This window comes from Fukomys damarensis, unplaced genomic scaffold, assembly GCF_012274545.1.
Source record: "Fukomys damarensis isolate Sample0158 unplaced genomic scaffold, DMR_v1.0_HiC HiC_scaffold_14, whole genome shotgun sequence".
In the NCBI taxonomy this organism is placed as follows: Eukaryota; Metazoa; Chordata; class Mammalia; order Rodentia; family Bathyergidae; genus Fukomys; species Fukomys damarensis.
The window spans coordinates 82,305,661-82,322,600 of record NW_022900926.1 but is presented as its reverse complement, the minus strand read 5'-3'; the positions used below and the strand labels follow the sequence as shown (position 1 = coordinate 82,322,600).

The following is a 16,940-nucleotide window of genomic DNA, read 5'->3' as shown; positions in this document are numbered from 1 at the left end:
AAAAGAAAATAATATATTTAAGCACTTGGTGAAAAGCCTATAGTGTTACTCTGGAGAATGTGAAGTTAATATATGATGGCATATAAAATCATTGAAGGCTCTAATACCATTATATGAGTTGATTATATAGTAGAGAGGAAAAGGGTTAGAAAGCTAGCATTGGCAAATCGAAAAGAAAACAGAGACAGAAGATATAGAAAGGTAACTTAGCAGGTAAAAGTAGAGCAGACATTGGTACCATGGAAGAAATACTTTAGGAGTATAGGTAATGCCAACTATAAATTGTTAATTTTGATTACCAAGCTTTGAAGGTTGTCATATTTGTCTGACTAGTCTGTAGTAAAAAAAAAAAATGGGAAGATCCTTCTTCTGTAAAAGTGTCAGAAAATTATCCAAGAAAGAATCAGATTTATCAAAAGAAGCTGGTATATACTATGTATAAAATTATTTTCATTTAATTGGAAAAATTAGAACTTTGATTCATACTTTAAGAAATAAAGTAAGACTGTAAGCCAGTTTATTGGCTAGCTTTATTTTTGTTCTAGGAACAAGGTTAATGGAGAAAACTACAGAGCCAATATGTACATAATGTATGTTATATGCACTAAATACTATATTATTCCTTTCTCAACACATCACTATCAATATTATATATTGATATATATTATATTATATTTATATAATTGATTATTATGTATATTATCTCAATTATAAAAAGTTACTCACATATTAATGGACTAAAATTATTTTATCCAACTTTAAATCTACAATGTCAAATTGAGAAGTACCTTATCCTTTTAAAATGTTATTTCTTCTCAAATTCAAGTTTTTCATTCTTTGTTTTAATACATTTTATTTTGTCTCATTTTTCTTTTTCTTTATAAATTCCTGAAATTATTTTAAAGACTTTTTGTGCTTTTTCTTTCTAGTTCTCTTTTATTTCTTTGAATTTCATTTACAAGTAATTTATTTTTGAGATGTAAGACTGCATTATGTGTTAATTCAAGAAATATATTTGAACACTTTATGCCAAATATAGTAATATAGTAAAACATACAAAAATTACTGCTTTCTTGAATATTATATTCTATCATATTAATCATTGTACTAATATAAAATTAAACAATAAATTAAGTGTAGAGGCTATCTTTCCTCCAGTGAGTATGGTTGGCTCCTTTGTCAAAATTGAGATAGCTGAATATGTCTGGAGTTGTTTCTGCAACTTCTAATCTATTCCACTGATACTCAGGTCTGTTTCTTTGCCAGCACCATGCTGTTTTCATCACAGTGGCTTTGTAGTATAGTTTAAAGTTGGGGATCGTGATACTTGCTGCCATATCTCCGTTACCTAGAACTGCTTGTACTATTCTAGGTCTTTTCTGGCTCCAAATAAATTTTTGGATTGTTTTCTCTATTTCTGTGAAATAGACTCTTGGGATTTCAATAGGGATTGCATTGAATCTGTATAGCAGTTTTGAAAGTCTGACCATTTTCACTATGTTGGTTCCTCCTATGCAGGGACAAGGGCTGTCTTTCCATTTCCTTATATCCTATTTAATCACTTTTTTCAGAGTACTGTAGTTCTCAGTGTAGAGGTCTTTTGCTTCCTCTGTTAGATTCATGCCTAGACATTCCATTTTTTGGATGCTATCTTGAAAGGAATTGTTTCCCTAATTTCACTCTCAGTGAGTCTGTTACTTGTGTTCAAAAAGGCAATTGATTTTTGAGTGTTTACCTTGTATCCAGCTACTCTACTGAATCTGTCAATTAAGTCTAGAAGCCTTTGGCAGAGTTTTTTGGGTCTTCTATGTAGAGTATCATATCATCAGCAAACAGTTACAGTTTAACTTCTTTGTTCCCTATCTTTATTGTTTATTTCTTTCTCTTGTCTAAATGCTGTGGCTAATGTTTCCAAAACTATATTGAACAGGAATGGTGATAGTGGACATCCTTATTTTATTCCTAATTTTATAGTGAAGGTTTTCAGTTTTAGCCATTTAGTATGATGTTGCCTGTTGGTTTTTCATATACAGACATTATCAAATTGAGATAAAGACCATCTATTCCAATTTTCTGCAGTTTTTTAAAATCATGAATGAGCGTTGTTTTGGCTTTTTTTGTATGTAGGCTTTTATTATGGCAAACATTTTTGTAATCATAAAGATCTCTTTAAAACAAATAATTTTCTCACGATCTTTGTGAGGAACCAAAGCTGAAGTCAAAATTAATAAAAATTGCTACAATTAACATATTTCAGTATATAAGCCAACAAATCTTCTTTAGATTTTTAGTGCTGTGACATAAATACATTATTTTCCAAGTCAAAATGACCTAATGATGTGAAAACCATGATTAATACAGATGACAGAAATGATACTATATTTTTACAAAGTAAAGAAATATAAGTGATCTAATATTTTATGAACCTCATTTGATGTCACAAAATAAATTTCACCAGGAAAAATATTTTTAAATCTAAGAAAAAAGAAACAATGGAAAAATGATAGTATATGTAACTAATTAAAAAATACATATTATAAGGTTAGGAAATCTAAAATCATTATGTGACTATGAGAAAATAGTATATGGCAAAGACCTGTGAATATACAGAAGATATTGAGAAATGAATGAAAAATCAAGGTAATTAAATAGTGACAACTATTTCTAATATATAATTGATACGAAAATGCCACAGGGAAAATGAACACAACTATTTCCTGAAGTGGTGGTGACAAATTACAGAGGTCATTTTAAAATTGTAAGGAACATAATGAATTAACTTACCACTTCCTTCAAATAAAAATGAGAATAATTTTCTCGGGAGAATTTAAGCACCATTAGGAGACATACTATACCATTTAATCAAATGTTTGATATTTTCAATATCAACTACTTCAATGGTGAAAATGACGTAGGAATCAGAAGCATGTTTTACTAAGACTGTGGGTAGTTGACACTTTGCCAAACAGGTGCCGCAGCTCTGGGATCCTCATGAGACTGATGCCCCCCAGCTGCATGACTGTCAGCACTCTCATTCCACCAAAGAACATGAATTCTGTTGAGTGCTCCATATTCTGTGTGAAAAACACCAACTAGTTTTGTGTAGCCTAGATCAACATGGGCTTTAATAGCCCTTTTTAATACATCACCCCACAGATCCAGGACACCAGGTTTTATTTGAAAAATAGCCAGTTCATTGATTCCTTCTTTTTCAAGCCTTTCTATTTTACACTATGGGACCAGATACGTAATCTCACTCTCTTCTTTATCATTGAGAGCCAAATTTTAGGAATGAGGAATTGTTCTTTCCATTCTTTATCTTTGGCGAAAACTTTCAGAACTGCAGTTCCATGAGGAAAATTATCATACATCCAAATATGAAATGCTTTGTTCATTCTGCCCCCAAATTGTGCATTCCAATATCCAAGACATTCAGAGTGAGCTGTCTGCAGTCAACATATTTCTTAAAATTTTCCAGGAATTCATTCATTTCTGAGGGTTTAAGATAAAAGTCACAAAAATCATAAAATGTCCCATCATTCTGTCTGGGGCTTGCAGCAAAAGAATGAGCACAACTGAAGTGTGTGTTTCTGAGGGTCCGCAGGGCCAGCGCCCTGGCCAAGGAACTTTGGAAGCCATGTATGGTGCAGCTTGGAGTGCTGAGGAACACGGAGACCTGTGAGAGACTCCTGTCACAGCTTCCTGATAAGCGTTGTTGGGAAAACTGTATTTCAACCTTCCAAAGATTAAAATTGGATCCCTACCTTTCACCATACACTAAACTAAAATCTAAGTGGTTTAAAGATCTAAATATTAAAAAAGAAACACTAAACTTAATGGAAGATAAGTTAGGTCAAACTCTTAAAGACACTGGAATAGGAAAAGACTTTATGAACAAATCCTCAGTAGCATGGGAACTAGCACAAAGAATCAACAACTGGGTTCTCATCTTTTTTTTTTTATTGAGTTATTTGGTACATTTAGGGATACAGTACAGTTACATTCATTGTTGGGATCATGTACCTTTACATGGCAAGTCTTGATTCTCATTTTTTTCCCCTTACCTCTGCCCTCCCTTCACCCCCTCCTCCCCTCCCCATCTATTTAAAAGCTTCTGCACTGCAAGAGAAATGACTAACAGAGCTAAGAGACAACCTACAATGTGGGAAAAATTTTTTACCAGCTGCTCCTCAGACAAAGGTCTACTGTCTAGAATATATAAAGAACTCAAAAAATCAGACCCCCCAAAATATAAAGACCCAGTTAAAAAATGGGCATCTGAAATGAACAGACATTTCTCAGACAAGTAAAAATGGCAAATAAATATATGAAAAAATGTTCAATATCACTGGTCGTTTGAGAGATACAATGAAACAACACCCCGGAAAGAATGGCTGCTATCAAGAAATCAGTCAATAACAAATGCTTGTGGGGTTGTGGGGAGAAAGGAACCCTTCTCCATTGTTGGTGGGAGTGCAGACTCGTGCAACCATTGTGGAAATCAATATGGATATACCTCAAATAACTATGATTAGAAGTCTCATTTGACCCAGGTAGTCCTATGCTGGGTATCTTCCCAAAAGAATTAAAAGAATCATACCACAGTGATATAAGCTCACCCATGTTTACAGCAGCACAGTTTGTAATAGCTAAGGCTTGAAAGCAGCCTAATTGCCCATCAACTGGAGACTGGATAAAGAAGATGAAGTTTTAACATAAAATGGAGTTCTACTCAGACATAAAGAAAAAGAAACTAGAAACATTTATAGCTCAGTGGATGCACATTGAGGCCATACTCAAGTACAATTAATAAGACACACATGTGTGAATACCAAATAGTTGCTCTGGTATGAAAAACTAAAAGTGTAAATAAGGATCAAAATGTATAATTGATATTGTGTAATAGGAAGAAAAGGTCTAAAGGTGTAGGGGAAGTGTGAGGGGTAAGGGAAAGTTTAGAAGGGAAAAGAAAAGATATGAGAAAAGGAAAAAAAATGGATACCAATTCTTGGTAAATAGGGAAGGGTGGAGGGAGTGAAGGGAGGGCAAGGGTAAGGGGAAAAATAAGAACCAGGATACATCATGTAAAGGTACAAGATCCCAATGATGAATGCAACTATTGTATACCTAAAATGTATTAATAAATTTAATGAATAAGAAATGATGCTTATTTTTGCTGTGAAATATACTTTTTTAAAAATATACTTTTTATCCTACTATGGAATTTCATCTTTGTTCTTACTTCTAAAATGGGATTTTTTTCTTGTTCTGGAAACTTTGAAAAATACCCCCAAATACAGTGACTCATGGTGCACATTCATAACCCACTAATCAGAATTGTGGCTTGCTAAGATTTTGCTTCATTTGCTGCATCTGAATTTGAGTAAAGAATAATGCAGTATTCACCTAAAATATTGTTCCTCTTGCTACAAACCCAGAAGAAAATGTAAATTGAACATGTATCTTCCCCTTCCTTTTTAATATCCTTACATACATACCTACATTTAAGAATAATGTATAATGTTCTTTTTTGTGCTTTGAAATTATGTATAAATGCCAAGGTATGTACCATCTTAAAAAAAAGAAATTAAATGAAAACAATTTATTACATAAAAAGATTTTGTAAACTACAAGTAAATAGGAAATACTTTAAGGCCATGGGATGGTGGAATAAGGAGAGAGGAGACTAGGAACTAACTTGAATAAGTGCATGCATTGAATCTGTTTAACAACAGAGCAAGGTCACATTTCTATGAAATCTTCAAAAAGAAGCAAAAGCAAATCTCATTGGAGATAGGTTCCTTGTTAAAGTTGAATGCAAAGAAAAATACTCCCCTGAGTCAATGGATACAAGAGATTCCACTAGTGATAATGAAAGTTCTATGACCCAATAACCCTCCCTTTGGGTCAGGGATTTAGCTTAGTGGTTCCACCGCCTGGCTTGCAAGCTCAAGGTCCCGAGTTCAATCTCTGGTACTAAAAACAAACAAAAACAATAACAAAAAACCCATAAAAAAACAAACAGAAAACCCCTCCCCTCTATTGCTTCCCTCACACTAGGTTTTCAAAGATAAGTGCAAGTTAATATGTTTATTTTTCTTTCTGTTTTATATTGTACTACAGTATTATAATCATTGTTATATGAACATGTTTGGGTTGTTGAATGAATCACCTGAATTTCCATTATTTCTTGTGGGGAAGTTCTCTCTGATATATACAAGTGCTTTAGATTACAAGCATGTTTCTGGGACAAATTATGCTAGCAAACCGAGGTTCTACTATAATGTCATAATGCAGATGACTCACATTTCATTTTCAGATTCACATTAATGTGCTTCTGTAGCATCTTTTCTTGACTATCTATTAAATATCTCAAATTTAAACTGATTCTTGATGTGTCTTCCCAAATCTGCTTAGTTCACCAACCTACCCACCTCACTTTATGAGACCTCCACCTTCCTATTATGTAGGCCAGAGAGGAAACCTTAACTCTCTTCTTTCACATACCAAATCCAATGTCTAGAAAATGCTGATTTTCCTCTTAGGCCAACATTATAACTGATTGGTCTAACCCAAAAAGTAATATAACTCTATGGCCAAGGTGAAAAAGAAAAATTAATGAAACAAATAATTGCATGGAAAATTACTAGAGCAATGTGTCCATGCAAATAAAAATCTCAGACCTCAAGTGCAAGAATGGAGGGGATAGCTCTAGAAACACAGAAACCCATCTGCTATAACAGGAAGGAAGGCAAATTACTGAGTACAGATCACAGTGGCAGTGAGAAATTGAGGAAGATATTGTCAATCTGCTTTTGTTTATTCTGTGAAATAGAGCAAAATCTTTGGCTGAGAGCAGAGATGGTGGGAGAGAGGTAGGATTTTTGAGAAGAGAGAAATAACAAAACAGTTTTCTAGACAATTAGACTAATGAGTGGCCAGCAAAGTGGAGGACGATCTCTGAGCACCAGTGTGAGCCCTGTTAAAGTTCATGGTTATAAATTTAAACTGAATTAAACACAGTCTAGGTGGCCATTGTACTGTGCTTTAGCTTCAGTCAGCAAAGTACAGAGTATGTGGAAAACTGCATATAATAATGAGAGTTTTACTTAAAAATTGCTGAAATAAGAAAAGTGTTATAGATTCAGTACTACATGGAAAATGTAAAGAAGGTGTTTGGACCAATAATCTAATTTATGTCAACATCGAAATGAATTTGTAATGCTTTTAGATTCTTTAGAAATCTGGAGTGAATGTCAACATACATAATGATTTGCCAGGAAAAATAGGAAAGAGGCAACAAGATAAATGAAAGAGGAAGATCATAAAGGGAAGATCACAAGAAGTGCTAGAACTACAAAGTTGCTAAATATAGGTGGTTTCAAGCACATTTATGATCTTCAGAATGACAGCTATCTCTTTGTTGTCCCTAATTGTTTTTCTACATCAGATCCTTGCTGTAACTAAATCAAACAAACAAACAAACAAAAAACCAAAAGCACATATTTAAGTGGCACATTTAGCTGCCAATAGGCATGAACATTTACTAGAAATATTTTGTCAACACTATTTCTGTCCACCATGTAGCACTATTGTGGCCACCCCTTTAAGATGTGAAAACAGGACTCCAATAGGACAAGCAAATGGACACAATTTCAAATGTTCAATCACACTGTGTTGCTAGAATTTAAAGACAGAAAAACAGCTAAGCACCACTTATCAATCATTTAAATTGGGTATTCACTTAATTTAATTATGGTAAGCCAATATTATTTTCTTTTCAAGAGAATTGCCATGTTCAGTTGTAGAACATTATTGAGTTGTGGAATCTTGTTAATAATATTTGACTCATCATTCACTGCATTAAATATAGCTATGAATTAGACTATAACTACTCATAATAAAATATATATATATTTTTTGGCTGTAGCATCATATCAAGCACAAGTATATCTGACTTCAGTGCTATGGCTGTTTGTTACAAACCTCAGTCTCTTGATGTCGGTGTACTAGTTGAAAATACTTAATTTCGGAAATCAGCTATGGCTGAATAAAATACTGAAATTTATAAACAAAACTATATTGCACTTGTTTAGAGATATGAACCTCATTTCCACTTATGAATGGAAGAGGAGCATTGGCTCAGAGCCACACCCTTTCCTGGCATTACTTATATGACCTTTAATGAGTTTGACCAGAGTATGAGTCATTGTTTCTCAGAATTGGAAGCATTTCAGAGTGGTCACCTTGTTGGAAGGGAACTGAAGATGTAATTCCTTAGTCATACCTCTATGATCTCAGTGTCTGCTGTAAAAAAAAAAATTAAACAAAAAGAAAATAATTCAAAACTTAATAGTTGAGGTGATAAGTATGTCCTGTTTAAACAAAGGTAAAGTACTTTACTGTGAAATATAACATTTGTTTTTGTTGTAGTCATTTATCTATGAAGAGCAAACAGAAAAGCCTCAAGTAATTTTGTCTATTTCATCTTTCTGAATTCCTTTATTTGTTGTGCTTGATAGTGTGCTTGCATTTGATTATGTAAGTATTAGGTTATGGGCCCCTGTCAGTGTTGCTAGTGGAATAAAAGGAAAGGAAGGAAGGAAGGAAGGAAACGAAAGCACGGATGAATACTTAATGTTGCTTTTAATCAGTCCCATGAAATAAACATTTTTCATGTTGCTTCCCAAATGAGGTTTTCCCTATCGTAGGGGCTTGCAGATAGTAATTTTTCTGTTCCTTAGTCAAAGTGTTGGGAGAGTGGCTGGAATGGTAAATAACATTATAATTATTAGTGAATTTCAATGATGAAAATTTAAGGTAAAAAGATAATATTGAAATGTATTTATTTAATTAATTATCAAAATACACATTTCACTTTTCCAGTACTGGTTGGCTTTGTAATTGCTTGGACACAACGTTATGGTGGAAAAGGTTTATTGTAGTTTACTGTTTCAGAGGTTTCAGTCCATGACTGGTTAGAGTCAAGGCAGAAACAGCATAGCAGAAGGTCTTAGTGGAGAAAATCTATTCACCTTATGGTAACCAGGAAATCTCAGAGAGAGCAAGAAGAGTGCCTGAAGGAAGATAGACCCATCCATTTTGACTAGAATTTAACTCCCAACAGCCCGGTCTACTCTGAACTCATCAATGGATTTATCCACTGGTGAAGTTAGTATTCTCAATACATTAGTCTTTGGGAAAACATATTTAGATGATTAAAAATAATGTTTTACATTTTGATGTTTGGTTTATATTATTCTTTATAAATCACCTAATAACTTCATTAGCACATTTTGTAGTTCTAGAAATCAGTAGCAACAAGGAGAAATTAACAAGCCCAGGATACAAGCCATAAAAATTCTTCATATTATTTTTAATTGGAAATACTAATAAGTTTACTAATTTCTATAGGAAAGACAAGTCTAGCACTACTTCTTTCAATAGATGGAAACAAAAATAAACCAAAAGTTTTATGGCTGTAAAAAAAGAGTGTGGAGAAATAAAGGAGAATATTTTATTAAGAATTGTTGAGAAGCAAGAAATTATGAAACTATTATTCACTTTCCTGTCATTAGGACAAAATATCCAGCACCCACAAATTAAGAGGAAAGCTTTGTTTGGCTCAGTATTTCAGAGGGTTTGGTCCATGGCTGGCTGTCTCCAAGGTAGAAATATGTTGACAGAAAGGCCTGGTGAAAGAAAGCTGTTCAACCCATGGCAGCCAAAAAGCAGAGAGAAAAGGAAAGAAACACGAACAAAACACACCCTTCGAGGTCACACCCCCAGAGAGCCGCATCCTCCAACTGGGCCACATTTCCTAACAAACACATTCAGCAGTCAGCCTTTGAAAGCCCCACCTCTGAACACATAAAACTATTCAGGAACATTTAAACCCAAACCGTAACAGAAATATAAACTGATAGCATATGTTCACAACTAAGCTGATATTTCCTGGTCTGATCAACTATCTTCAGGCTAATTAGAGATGCTCCACTGTGTCTTTAGAGTCAAGGAAGTTTTTCTATGCACCAATTTCTTTCTCAAGGTAAATTGTTTTATTGATCATAATTTTTGCTGCACTATAAGTTAGTAATTTGAAAGAAATTCCTTTAAAATTTGATCAATATAATAGTTTGAGTCTGTAGGAAAGCACAGAAAAGAGACATTGTTCATGTTTTGCTATCTAGCATTGTGTGCACATGAAATGATCAATTAATTGCAAAGAGATTCTTCTCTAAATTTTTAATGGTTAACTTCTATTATATGGGGAAAATTAACTTTCTACCATAGAAACAGTGGGTGAAACTTCCAAGTTTGGGCCACCATGGGCTTTTTTCATAAACTTAATTATGACTTTAGCTAACTTAAAATACAAGAAAAAAGTGCTAAGGAAGGTGGTGGAACTATTGTGCTTACAATATTTACATGCTAAGTATTATCACTAAAAATAAATATTTCACGATATGTATATTTAAATCATAATAACATGACTTTTCATAAAGCTCAGTATTTTAATCAAAGTTCTATTACCAAAGAATTTAGATAGATTTGGGGACTTGATATTGGAGTTTTCCCAACTCATGCTAAACTGTGGTTTCCTGCGCATTATTTCAGTTTGGAAATATTTCTCAGAGGTATTTTGTAAGCTAGATTGGTAAGGCTAGTAAGGTATAAATCTGTTGGTGAATAGTTCTAAATCTTTTCCAATAGCCATGTTCTTTCTAAATCTCTTACAATCTTCTCAATCTTTCAGATTCGTTTTCCAGAAGATTTCTGATGACTTTTGATCGGAAAGCTTAAAAAAAACAAACAAACAAAAAAAAAAACTCTGGGTTTTCGGCAAAGAATCACAACATTTACAGTTCAACTTTGAAAGCGTTTTATCTATAGAATTTACCATGACTTCATTTCCTAGGTTAGTTCAACCTTTCACCTCAATCAAAGAAAAGCCATCTGTTTTGGCATAAGCCCAAATCCATACTCCCCAAGGAGATCCTGCCCAGACATTTTCTGCTGTTCCATGAATACAGAAATTTTATCTTTCTGCATTTAAGAATTTGAAAGATATACATTTTTTCCTCTTTCTATAATTATATTTTAATATCAATATAGTAGAGATTAAAGAGAGTCAGAACTTCTTTTTAAAAATGCTCTCCAGAAACATGTTTATTTAAATGCTTTCTGACAAACTCGAACAAGTAGGCAGACAGAGAAAAACCTCACTCCAAGAGCACAACAGCTAAGTAAGATCCTTGTTAAATAAGTTTATCCTAAACAAGTTTAAAGCTTGAATTAATGGCCACAGAAATACAGATGTTAAATTATCTAAGCATTTTTTAAATTCCTGCTTTTCAAACTGGCTGTGCTATTTTTCATTCTTACCAATAATTAGTGTTCCAAAAGATTCAAATCCTTACTACCATTTTGTAATGTTAATGGTTTATATTTTGGCCATTGTAATAGATGAATGGTGGTATAACATTCTTGTTTTATTTTGAAATTCTCTAAAGAGTATATGATGTCCACCATATTTTCATGTGTTTATTTGTCATCTGTATACTAGTTGGTGAAGAGTTTATGTAGATCATTTTTAAATTTTAAATGGGCTGTGTCCTCACTTCTACTCCAAGGAGGATATTTTTGTATATTTTGTAAAGTAGTTCTTTTTTGGATATCTTTTACAAAATTTTTCTCTAAGTCTGTGACATAACATTTTATTCTCTTTATAATGTTTTTTGCAAACAGGTATTTTATAATATGAATAAAGTATGGTTTATCAATTATTTATTTTTTGGATAACACATTAGTCACAGTATCAAAAAGTCATCTTCATGGCCCTAAGTAAGGGAGTTATTTTGTAGAAGGTTTATCATCTTACATTTTATATTTGAGTTTAATTCATTGTGAGCTAAATTTTTAAAGAATATAAGGGTTGTGTCTAGATATATTTGTTTTAGTTTTTCACCTTATTAGTATATGTTTGTAGTACATAATGATAACATTCATTGTGAGGGGTTGGTACATATATATTACACATCATGATTCTTTTTATGTCCTCCCCCTTCTGGGTCCCTTTCTCATTTGCACAAAATTGATCGCCCTGTGTCCTATAACCTATCTTTATTTTGTTCTTTATTTATATTTTGGGGTTCTCATATAAGAAAAAAATCATGTTATATTTAGGCTTATATATCTGATTTATTTCACTTAACGTTATAGAATCAATGTATATCTATTTTCCTACAAATGATTTAAACTTATCCTTCTTTAGAGCAGAGTAGTACACCATTGTGCATTAATATAACATCTTCTTTATTCATTCTACAATGAAAATCAGCATGGAGATGCCTCAGAAAAACTAGAAGTAGAGATTCCATTTGATCCAGCTATTCCTTTTCTAGGTATCTTCTCCAAAGAGTTAAAGACATCATATTATGGTAATAGATGCATATCCATGCTGACAGCAGCACAATTTTAAGAGTTAAAGCTTAGATTCATTTTTACTGTGTAGCTGATCATTCATTCTTCAACCATTTGCTGAAAAGATTCTGTTTGCTCCATTCCATTGCCTTTGCTCGCTTGTCAAAGATCAGCTGAGTATATCTGTGAGTCTATTCTTGAACTCTTTCTTGTTTCACTGATTTCATTGCCTATTTTTCACTACTACCAAGCTGAATACAGTACTTTAATCATAAGTGTTGAAGTACTGTTAGTCCTTTCAAATTTGTTCTTCAAAATTCTGTTGGCTGTTCTTCATTTTTACTTCTTGATTTGAATTTTAGAATTCATTTGTTGATACCTGCAAGATAACTTGCTGGGATTTTTATTGTAATTCCATTCATTCAATATATCCATTTGGAAAGAAGTACTGTCCTGACAATATTGAGATGTCCAGTGCATAATGATTGAATATTTGAATTTTGATTTCTTTCATCAGAATTTGTAGCTTTCCTCATATAGTTCTGAATGCGTTTTGTTAGACTTGCATTTAAGTATTTCATTTTGAGTTGCTAATGTTAATTATATAATGTTATAAATCTCAAGATCAATTGATTATTCCTGGTATATAAGAAAATATATTTTAATATTAATTTTGTATTTAGCAAACTCTAAAATCATTTATTCATCCAGGATCTATTTTTGTTGATTGTTTGGGATTTTCTGCATATACAATTATGTCACCCATGATCAAAGAGAGTTTTATTTCTTTATTTCTTTGTTTCTTTTCTTGTCTTATAACATCATGCAGGACTTAACAGGATAATGTCAAAAAGATGTAGTGAGAGAATGCAACCTTACCTTATTACTGATCTTGCAGAAGAAGATCATAGCTTCTCACCAGGAAGTTTACTGTTAATTGTAGATTTTGGTAGATGTAACAAAGTTGAAGAAATTCTTTATTACCCCTTTTCTGAGAGTTTTACTCATAATTTGGTGTTCAATAATATCAATTTTTTTTCATTATCTATTTGTATGATCATATGATTTTTCTTCATTAGCCTGTTGAGGATATGGATTGCCCTAACTGATTTTTCCCTGTTGAAATTGTCATTCAGAACTGGGATGAAACCCACTTGTGCTAGCTATATAATTTTTATAGTTTATTTTTCATTTGATTTGCTACTTTTTTAGGATATGTACATTTCTTTTCATGGGAAATACTTGGACTATAGTTTTCTCATATCTTTGTCTGGTTTTGGTATTATAATTTGCTTCATAGAATTAGTTAAAAAATATTCTCTTTCCTTCAATCTTTTGGACTAGATTGTAAATAATAATGTGACGTCTTCCTTAATGTTTTATACGGTTCACATATTTGAGCCTGGTGCTCTTTTAGGGGTTAATAATTCTACTTCAATTTCTCCAACAGATACAACCTATTCAGAGATAGCATTTATTTTGTCAAGAATTTTTATATGTTGTGTCTTTCAGGGAATTGGTATATTTCATCTAAGTCTTTAATTTATAGATATACATTTTAATGATATTTTATTATCATTTTAATATCCATATGATATGTATCATATAGGTCAGTTTGATCTTCATTTATGTAGGTTGGAATTTGTGACAAATATCATCTTCCTTCTGTTATGTTGAGTGAGTACTTTCCCAAGTTCCATATATTACAGACTTTGTTCCCAGCATATGACACTGTATGTATAGAAACTTTAAGCAATGGACTATCTGACTATAGTGCTTGCAAAAGGGATTCTTGGACCCTGGTTATCACTTCCTTCCTCTGTCACTTCTTTTCTCTCTCTCTCTCTCTCTCTCTCTCTCTCTCTCTCTTTCTTCCTCCTGTTTCCTTTAATTCTTAGCCATAAAGTGAGTAGTTTTGCTACACAATATGCTCTTTTCTCCTTCCAGGATATACTTCCTCCCCACAGATCTGAAAGCAAGGAGACTACATGATCATAGACTGAAACTAAAACTGAACAAAAATAAATCTTTTCTCATTAAGACTTGATTATTTCTAGTATTTATTTTAGTGACAGTAGGCAGACTAATTAATATAGTTTTTTTTCTGAAAAGGTCTATAAACAATTTTACAAGGCATGTACTAGGAGCATATTTTCTCAATATTTGTTCATCAGGAAAAGTCTGGATTTCTTCTTGATATTTGAAAGGTAATATAACAAGATACAGAGTTCTAAATTTATTTTTTAACACTTTAGATGTTTTATGCTATTCTCTTCTTGCTTGAAATTTCTGAAGATAGGCTCAAAATAATGATCTTTACTCTTCTATAGGTAAAGTGTTTCTGCCTTTCCCACACTTAGATACTTTCAAGAATTTTTCTTCATTTTATCTTCTAAAGTTTGCATTTGGTATACCTAGGTATAGGTTGCTTTGTTTTATATTTTACATTTATATTGTTTTGTGCTCTTTTAATTTCTTATATCTGTGGTTTCATGTCTGACATTTATTATAGATGATTCTCGGTCATGATTACCACAAATATTACTTTTATTCATTTATTTTTCTTCTTGCATTTCTAGTGTGTATATTTATAATTTTTGTAGGCCCATGGTTATTACATATTATGCTCTGATTTTAATTTTTTCTTTTTCTCTTTAGTTATTAATTTTGGATGTTTGTATTGGAATATCCTCAATATCAGAGATTCAACCTACTAGTGAGCTCAACAAAGCCATTCTTAATTTCTGTTATAGTATTCTTAATCTCTAACATTTCTTTTTAACTCTTTTGTAGATTGTCATTCTTCTCATCACAGTTATTGCTTGCTGTCCACTTTGTCCAGAATCCCTCAATATATAAATCATAGTTGTTTTAAATTTCTACTCTAGTATTTCCAATATCTCTGTCATATCTACTTTTGATGACTACTATGTTTTTCCAAACCCAGCCTTTTTTGCCTTTCAATATGTCTTTCAAGGTTTTCTTATCGGCTAAGTATGATATACTAGGTAAAAGGAATTTCAATGATAAGGCCATTAGTAATGTGGTACTAAATTATTGTGTGGGGAAGGGAAGTATTCTATAGTCCTACAATTAGGTTGCTGTCTTGGTGAATTTGACCGTCTGCATTGTGAACTTCATAAGTGCTTCTTAGCCTCTCCCCTCTTAAGGGAGACAGGAGGGCTAGAAATGGTTGGATATTTCCCTTCTCACAGCTGATAAAAATCCTGAAAAAAATTGTTTAGGCTCTAGTAAAGTAGTTTCTTTTGAAGAAGGATTTTATTAAGTACAGAATTCTGTGGTATATTTTGAAATAGTTACTTTTCTCCTCCTCCTGCCAGTAGCAAAAAGAGTTTGTGCTTATACTGAAGAAAATATAGAGCTAATTATAGAGTCCTCTGTAACTCATTCTACTATTCAGTAATTCCTTAACTTATTCATCCAGTCAACAAATACGCCAGTTACCTTCTAGGCAATGTCAATAGAGTGGTAAGCAGTAGACAAAATGCACTGATTGTACTCATACATTTTACATTTAGTTTTGAGATAACAGATAATAAGTAAAAACACAAAACAACATCAACAACAGCAACAAATCCTTCAAAATTATAAAATAAATGAAGAAATAGAGATAGGGAATGTTGAAGATTGTCTTAGTTTCTTTTCTTGTTGCTGAGACAAAATATCTGACACTCAAAGTTGTAGGAGGAAAGGTTTATTTTGACTCACAGATTGTAGAGGTTTCATTCCATAATCAGCTTGCTCCAAGGCAAGGTGGCCTAGCAGAAAAGCCTTACAGAGAAGAAGCAGTTCATGGCAGCAAAAGCAGCAAGCAATGGAAGAAGGCTTCTTTCTGTCCTTTATATTTTATTGATGCTGCATGCCCTTAGGGTGATTAGTACTCACACCCAGGGTGGATCTTCCCATTATCCATGCCCAGGACTATTCCAGACGTATCAGGGGACTGATTTAGTACTCACATACCCTTAATCCTTGCATCACATGCTCTAGATGCAACCACCTCTGAAAAGACCCACCTATGACTGCACGGGGCTTTGGTGGATATCTTGACACAAGCCATAACACAGATAAAGCTGAAGTTTGATATATGATGGCCTGAGAGAGCACATTGGTTAAAGGCTCATATGGGAAGCGAATCTAAAGAAGGAGGAAGGAATATCATGTGCTTATCTGGCGAGAAGACCAAGTGCAAAGTATGTCAGATACAGTAAAAGAGCAGCGAGTAGGCCAGTATTTCTTTTTTTAGGCTATTATTATTGCTGAAACCAAGTAAACAAGACAAAGAAGTAAAAGGCAGAAAAAGGAGTGGGCTGGTAATAAGGATCACAAATGACCTTGTGGGCCATTTTCACAATTTGATTTTAGTTAATACAGAGTGACATGGTCTGATTTCTATGAGATGCAATAAAAAATATGGTGGATGTCTCTCTCTCTCTCTCTCTCTCTCTATATATATATATGTGTGTGTGTGTGTGTGTGTGTGTGTGTGTGTATAT

At 32.9% G+C, this 16,940-nt stretch overlaps 1 pseudogene; it reads right to left on the bottom strand.

Annotated features, from left to right (window-relative positions):
- Positions 1 to 2,889: 2,889 nt before the first annotated feature.
- The window catches only part of LOC104871485, a 19,522-nt pseudogene continuing 5,471 nt past the window's right edge, over positions 2,890 to 16,940 (bottom strand).